The sequence below is a fragment of the Entelurus aequoreus genome, linkage group LG26 (assembly GCF_033978785.1).
Source record: "Entelurus aequoreus isolate RoL-2023_Sb linkage group LG26, RoL_Eaeq_v1.1, whole genome shotgun sequence".
Taxonomy (NCBI): Eukaryota; Metazoa; Chordata; class Actinopteri; order Syngnathiformes; family Syngnathidae; genus Entelurus; species Entelurus aequoreus.
In genome coordinates, this window is record NC_084756.1 from 34,887,171 (window position 1) to 34,895,666 (window position 8,496).

The 8,496-nt window shown below is 37.7% G+C and overlaps 2 protein-coding genes across 3 annotated transcripts in view; one reads left to right on the forward strand and one right to left on the reverse strand.

Annotated features, from left to right (window-relative positions):
* ecm2 (extracellular matrix protein 2, female organ and adipocyte specific) overlaps positions 1–7,180 on the reverse strand; it is a 33,491-nt gene extending 26,311 nt beyond the window's left edge. For both annotated transcript variants that reach the window (XM_062038272.1, XM_062038271.1), the window contains exon 1: positions 6,973–7,180. The gene's annotated coding sequence lies outside the window, so the exon portion shown is untranslated. The remainder of the gene's footprint in view (positions 1–6,972) is intronic.
* cenpp (centromere protein P) overlaps positions 1–8,496 on the forward strand; it is a 118,846-nt gene that overhangs the window by 99,741 nt on the left and 10,609 nt on the right. The window lies entirely within an intron of this gene.

An 8,496-nucleotide genomic window follows, 5' to 3' on the forward strand; every position in this document is an offset into this window, starting at 1 on the left:
TTGAAGAGGTCTATCTATTTGGAACTGTGATAACAAGTCATCTGCTGATTGGATTAAGCATCCCTCTGCTCTATCGACAGACTTAAATGACATTGGCAGCCGTTCAAGGTGCCCCAGAGGCTGCCTGTCATGATTGATGAGCTGAGCAGGGCTGTGGGCACTTCGTTTTCTGAACTGAATCGCAAACTGGATAATATCCTGAAGAAGCTTTCCGCTCTGCAAGGCGAAACTATGATCATTTTGAGAGCCAGAACAAACAACTGGAGTTGATGAACCTATTGGAGTGCATCTGTTCGCCCGAACAAAAACTATCCTTATTTACAATTCGGCTCCCTCTGCCCTGGCCTTGGCAAGGTCACGCTGTCTGATGGACAACAAAACAGCGCCCCTGTTGGCTGCAGTTTCGCTTTGCTGACGTGATGACCCCTGTCTAACCCATTCGTATGTGTATTTATGTTTCTTGAACGGGTTGACTGTTGAATTTCGTTGTGCATTTTTAGTGCAATGACCAATTAAAGCATCTTGTATTCAGCCATGTTGTACTGAGCAGCCAGGACAGGAATATGCAGTATGTAGCGCTTACACTGCTATATGCTACTGCTAGGTGGAAATAATTACCTCTTCTATGGTTTCCTATTTGCCATCACTTGTGTCATAGAAACATGCTTGCTTAGTCATTCCAAGACTTTTGAGGACTTCTTTACACATTTAGGAAATTTTCCAAATTGTATGATGATAACTTAACCAAATAATATATAGATAGATAATTACAAAGTTTACTTACAGTCTGTGTTTATTATACTTAGTTGACGCTAAGATTTATTAATTGGGTTCCAACTACTGGTACTTAAATAAAGCATCATGTCACTTTTGTTTGGCCCACACGGTTACTTTTGCCTCATGATCGTCAACATAAAGATTGTTTCTGCTGCCCCCATGTGGCCACCTTAAACGTACACCTTAAAAAAAAACAACTAGATGAATGTGTTTCCATGTCCACGCATTAATCAGCCACACCCTCCCGATTCAACACGGTGACATAGCCTGGAAGTCCACAGCCAACATGAGTCAACTTAACTTCCACTCCCTCCATCCTCGCCTAGGGTGTGAGACAGGCAGAGAGACAGACGGCTTCATGCATCGTGTGTCTTCAGTCAGAAGACGAGGGGAGGGGAGACGTGGAAAAAAAAAAAATACTTTTTTGTTTTTAAGGCTCTGGATGAGCAGGCTCACATGGAGAGATCTCCAGCAGCTAAAAGACAGGATAAAAATAACCTTGCGTGTGTTTGCTAATGAAAGCCAGACAATGTCCTCATTTCTCCCTGCTTCAACTCCACAACTTGGAAAGACTTAAAGTGGATGTTTAAAAAACATTTACTCTATCTTTTATTCGCAACAACTCTAATAGAAATATTGGGAAAGTATTAATTTTTTTCCCAGTAACATATCTTTTCCCAAAGTCCAATTGTTTTAAAGGAGAACTGCACTTTTTTTAAATGTTGCCTATTGTTCACAAACATTATGATAATAATAATAGATTTTATTTGTAGAAAGCACTTTACATTGAGCAAACAACCTCAAAGTGCTACAGTGTATTGAAAAAAATAATAATAATTAAAAAAAACTAGAACAGCCTAATAGCTAGAACTAGTATGTATATATCTATAAAAAGGCTTTTTTTTTTAAAAGAAGGGTTTTTAAGGCTTTTTTAAAAGCGTCCACAGTCTGTGGTGCCCTCAGGTGGTCAGGGAGAGCGTTCCACAGACTGGGAGCGGCGGAGCAGAAAGCCCGGTCTCCAATAGTTCGTAGCTTTGTCCTCTGAGGTTGGAGGAGGTTAGCCTGTCCGGAGCGGAGGTGTCGTGTGGAGGATTTGGGGGTAAGTAGTTATTTGAGGTAGAGGGGGGCATTTCCATGGAGGCACTGGTGGGTTAGTAGGGAGACTTTGTATTCAATCCTGAGTGGAACAGGAAGCCAGAATTGGTGTGATACGGTCGTATTTCCACACATTATGAGATACAAGACAAAAGGTTTTTTGGTTTTTTTGTGCATTCTAACATGTAAAAATTGTCTCGTTCTTGGTGGCTAGCAATGCAGGTGATGTGAGCTATCAATTCTAGCTCTAAATCGCTTTAAAAATGCATTCAAAAACTGTCAACAATACTTCATTTACGTTCTGTAACCTGTAAAATAACCAAACTGTAGCGACATGGTTATTGTAAGAGCGAACACTGAGGAACTATTTTTCTAGCGTAGTAACACATCTGCTTGCTTCAATTTTAGCCGTAAAAGCTAGCTACGGAAAGAGATAAGCTAGCTTCTGTATCAGCACGAAACCCGTTTGAGTTTGTAATGCACAACACAATGCGATTAGAGGCACCAATCTGTAGTGACTGAAAAACGTGAACAATCATATTACAGTATCTGTAAAGTATTAGCCCACATTTCATGTCCGGTTTGTACACCGCTAGCTAGTCAGTGTCTGTACTGTAGTTGTATTAACACGCATGACATGATATTGTATCATGTACAATATTAAAGTGTGACTGACTCGATGGACAGTTGTACATTTGGTCCAGCTGGCTGGGCACATTTTTTCCCATTTTATTTGGGTACGCACTCCATTTATGTCAATATAACATGGTTTCAAGTTCCACATTTACAGCTTCGAGTCACGCCGACCTCACTCTCTCGGCTCCGGTCTGCTCCTTTGTGCTGGTTTCTAGAAGCAGCAGTTCATCCTCCGTATATTCAGCTTCAAAAATATAAGGCTGTGAATCCACATTTGTCCAAAAATAGTTGTCTTCGTTGTCAGTTACCGAGTCTGCCAAGATTTGAAAACACACTCGCATTTGTTTCCAGAAGTAGGACACACATTTGTTGCCAGAAGTCGGAATTGCGCCGCTATGGAAATGGAAATAAATGTGCGGAAAGAATCAGTAAGATGACAAATACAGTAAATATTGAACATATTACATATTGTTATGAAGGTGTCTGTTACTACATTATATATATACTCGCAGTGTATATATTGTACATATTACATATTGTTATGAAGGTGTCTGTTACTACATTATATATATATACTCGCCGTGTATATATTGTACATATTACATATTGTTATGAAGGTGTCTGTTACTACATTTTATATATATTTGCAGTGTGTATATAAAACATATTACATATTGTTATGAAGGTGTCTGTTACTACATTATATATATACTTGCAGTGTGTATATTGTACATATTACATATTGTTATGAAGGTGTCTGTTACTACATTATATATATACTTGCAGTGTGTATATTGTACATATTACATATTGTTATGAAGGTGTCTGTTACTACATTCTATATATACTTGCAGTGTGTATATAAAACATATTACCTATTTTTATGAAGGTGACTGTTAATACATTATATATATATATACTTGCAGTGTGTATATAAAACATATTGAGTGTTTCCCACACATTCATTTATTTGTGGCGGCCCGCCACGAAAGAATTACGTACGCCACAAATAGATTTTTTATTTTTTATTTTTTTTGTCCTGTCCAGCTTCTCAGGCAAATCATATAGTTGATGTAGATGCCCATATAGGCTGTTCAGATTTACTTTACAAAAGAGAAGTGTAGGATACTTCTCTTGTTGCCTTATTTGTATTTGACCACTACTGTTTTCTGTTTATTTGTTACTGACTGTGGCAGGACACCTCTGCCTCTGTTTCACTTTATGTTGCTGGTAAATAATATGGTTGTAGTAGTAGGCTAAAGTTAAATTATTTAGTATGCACTAATTGAAGGGGCAGAGCTTTAAGAGACATTTTAGCTTTTATATTTTATAAGATATATTTTTTGTAAGAACCACAATTAATAAATATATTTCAGTGAATAACTTATTGTTCAAATCTGTATATAAATATGTACATAAAGTGTTGTAATTATATTGTAAAGTGGATGGATGGATGGAAGGACGTTTAAAACAAAACTGTTATTATTAATTAGTAAGTATACATTTTTTTAGCCTTTTTAGAGAAAATCGTATCATTGTAGTAAATTATGCAAATTACTCGATGATGTCATGGTGACCACGCCCATAGCCACGCCCCCACCGCCACAGGTATCTTGGCAGTTTATGGGAAACACTGATATTACATATTGTTATGAAGGTGTCTGTTACTACATTATATATATACTTGCAGTGTGTATATTGTACATATTACATATTGTTATGAAGGTGTCTGTTACTTGATTTTATATATACTTGCAGTGTGTATATTGTACATATTACATATTGTTATGAAGGTGTCTGTTACTACATTATATATATATATATATATATATATATATATATATATATATATATATATATATATATAAATGTGAGTGTCCTTGTCTCTCATAATGATTGTGAACGATAGCCAAAATTCCTATAAAAAAAAAAAAAAAATGTGCAGTTCCCTTTAACAATAAATCAACCTGCTTAGATTTCCTAAGATGGTTTTGTTTGGTCTTCAACCCTCAACTTACGAGCACCTTGCGTTCCTCGACAGAGCTCGGAACTCAAAACCCTCGTATCTGAAATCAATGAAGTGAAGTGAATGATATTAATAACGTGCTTTTTCTTCAAGAGACTCAAAGTGCTTTTCAATGTGAAACCCATACTCTACATTTTTAGGCTACATTTACACCAATGTGGGTGGGGCTGGTAACAAGGTGAAGTGTCTTGCCCAAGGACACAACGACAGGACCAGGAACCCTCAAGTTTGTGGCCGGCTGCTCTGCAATTTTAGCCACACCCACAAAAAAATTTTTAGGTTTATTTATATGTCTCTTATTTATTTATCACAAACCACATTGACATCCCCTGGTCTGAAATGGATGAAGTGCTTGGCCCTCCCGGAACATCACAACCGTATAACAGAAAACACATTTTTAGATAAGAAATACTATTTGAAAGACTTGACACTAGCATGAACTACAAACAACTATTTTAATAATCTAATACTTTTGTTCAACTTTTGTCAGACTTTTGTGGGTGTCTGTGTTGCACACGGACGTATTTGAGTGACAGGTCAGAGTTGACAACAAGTGACAGGTCTGTGTACCAAAGGTAATGATCGGCCGTCCAGTTTGTTGAGTTGATATTATACAGATCAAACACAGCATCTGCAGCTTCTCACAATATTGTTTTGGATAAATGTCCGTCGCTTGGACGTTTGTGGCAGCAGCTTGTGTGATGCGGACCGACTCTGCGGCGAGGCCGACTCGTCGGGTAGGCTGCGAACATTTTTTTTTTAATAGTTTGTTTATCTGATTTGGTATTTTGCTTCTCTTTCTTTGCACTAGCTTTCTTAGTTTGGGTGATTGGAGGGCAGGTTTGTGTCAATCTCTGAGCTGCAAAACAATTAATGAATCAATATTTGTTTGTTTCTTGTGTAAATGAAGCAGGTACAACAACACGTAACAATGTATTACCTTTTATTGTTCAAGCAACCCTGTTACAAATATTACTTGATACATGATTTTATATACATACATATACAGTTTATGTATGTGTGTGTGTGTGTGTGTATATATATATATATATATATATATGTATATATATATATATATATATATATATATATATATATATATATGTATATATATATATATATGTATATATATATATATGTATATATATATATATACATATATATATATATACATATGTATATATATATATATGTGTATATATATATATATATATATATACATATGTATGTATGTATATATATATATATATATATATATATATATATGTATATATATATATATATGTATGTATATAAATATGTATATATATATATATATATATATATTAGGTGTGTAACAGTACACAAACATTTTTTTTTAATAATAAAAGGTTTTTATCATAATTTGGGGAGAGTCCGCTGCCTGATGCTTACCTGCTAAACGCTAAGCACTGACTACATGCGCTCTGAATACGCATTGCTGATTGGCTGTTACCGCTGTGTTTGTAACCAATCAGATGGTTGTGTGGGTGGGACAATGCTGGGTGCTGTGTAGAGGACTGACAGAGGCAGAAGGAAGCGTAGGCGGCTACTTAATATGTTCGTGTGGAAACTTGTTCGGTACACCTCCGAACCGAAACCCCCGTACCAAAACGGTTCAATACAAATACACGTACCGTTACACCCCTAACTGTACCACAACTAAATGTGTAAAAAGTGAGGTGCTGTGAATACTTTCCAGATGCACTGTTCATACGCAAATACATAGACCAGCCCCCGGCCAAATAGTTTTAACCCAACATGGCCCCCTGGTCTATACACTATATTGCCAAAAGTATTTACCCACAGTTACAATGTCCACTGTCTCTATCGCTACATGCGTGAATAATGCATGAAAACTCCTAACAAAAATCAGTGTGCAGAAAACCAGTGTTCTGTTGTTCTTGGCTGATTGGCTGCAAGAAGTCACATGATCCTGTCAGTTCTAATGAGGCAGGTCCAAGCGGAATTCAGTTGCCAAATAAGGCTCCTTGCGTGCGGCTAATGTTGCATAAATACTCGAGACGCTCGGCTGGCTCGTGATTAAAATCTCTTATGGTTTTACCTCCAAAGGAGAAGAAGCACATGTTGACCTCTGCTACAACCTCCTTGGCATCAACAAACTGAATCCAGACCAGACAATATTTCTGAAGAAGTCAAATGTGTTTTGTTTTTGATTTTAGATACTCCAAATAAATGATATTTCTTACAAAGCAGTGCATTGACCACATGGATAACAACTTTACTTCTAAAGTCGTGTCAAAGGAGCACGTACAACAACTCTCATTCAACAAGTCACAAAGTGATGTGAAGGGATTGTGTGGCTGACATTGACAACAACACAACTTCACTGATAAGCAGACTCACTCAGGGGGAGGAGCCAAGAAACGACAGACAGACAGACAGGAAGTCTACATTACCAGCAGTATGAAGGCCAAATTCTTCCTCCCTCTTTCCTCCTCCTCTGGAAGTGCAGGAGCTCCTGGAGAAAGGTGTGTGTGTGTGTGTGTGTGTGTGTGTGTGTGTGTGTGCGTGTATATTTGTGTGTGTAGTTCAGAGATGCTCGTGTGTGTTGTTCACAAATAGTGTGTGTGTCGCAGTAGTTGTGTAGAGCAAAGTGAGCTTACAGCTGCAGTGTAGACTGGGCCAAACAAGCAAGGGAGAGAGAGAGAGAGAGAGAGAGAGAGTGTGTGTGAGACAGGTTCAAACACACACACACACACACTTGATCTTCTCTCGTTGGAGTGAAGCGTCCCATCTGTGCGGAGGTCAAAGGTCGCATCCGGCCAAATATGTCACTAATGTGTCATGAAGCAACATCGGTTTTACGTGCAAGAAACAAAACAGTCTTTATTGATGTCGCAAGTGTCAAAGGAATAAGTACTGTCAAATACTAAAACAAGATGTCGATGAAGGTCATACAAATAGTCTGTTCCAGGGTCAAACTGTGACCATCGCAAAAGCTAGATACAACGTTTTATCTCACATTTTAACATTGTTAGGTGTGATTAAAGGGTAAAAAGAAGTGAATATCTCAGCCTGGACAGATATTCCATAAATCAATTGTTGCGTTGACCAGCATTCCTCCAATGGGGAATTCAAATTGCTAGTCTCTCCCAGATTCTTTTTATGGTAATAAGCTGATGTTTATATTCAATCAACAGGCAGTAGTTGGTATTTTGTGGTTTATTCTCCAAGCTTAGAGGACAAACGTGAGACCAATCTAGCACACCCCCGTTCCCTCGCCCGGTCTAGCTCGGTCTCCCCTCAAACCCCCGGAAGTCCCGTGATCTTCCCTCTGTCCCTTGCCCCCACTCCCTTTGTTTAGACTACTCCGAGTTATCTCTACTCTGACACATTCCAATCTAGAAGGCCGACACCTTACTATGAGACTCAAAAGAAGGAAGAATACTAGCTATTCTTTATATGACTATAGGAGCTTAGAAAGAAGTAACACTTAAATATGGATATGATTCTGATCTGCTTCCACCAAATGAAAATTAAGTTGTTGAAATTTGCCTTGTGCCTGTGTTGTTATGGGTTACACTTTTTTGCATCGGTTTCAGCAGCAGGGGGGCGTTTGTACTAAGAATTAACAGTAGTAATAACCAGAGATGTCTTTGTACTAAGAATTAACAGTAGTAATAACTAGAGGTGTCTTTGTACTAAGAATTAACAGGAGTAATAACTAGAGATGTCTGATAATGGCTTTTTTGCCGATATCTGATATTCCGATATTGTCCAACTCTTAATTACCAATACCGATATCAGTGTTTCCCATAAACTGCCAAGATACCTGTGGCGGTGGGGGTGTGGCTATGGGTGTGGTCACCATGACATCATCGAGTCATTTGCATAATTTACTACAATATGATTTTCTCTAAAAAGGCTCAAAAAATGTATACTTACTAATTAATAATAACAGTTTTGTTGTAAACGTCCAC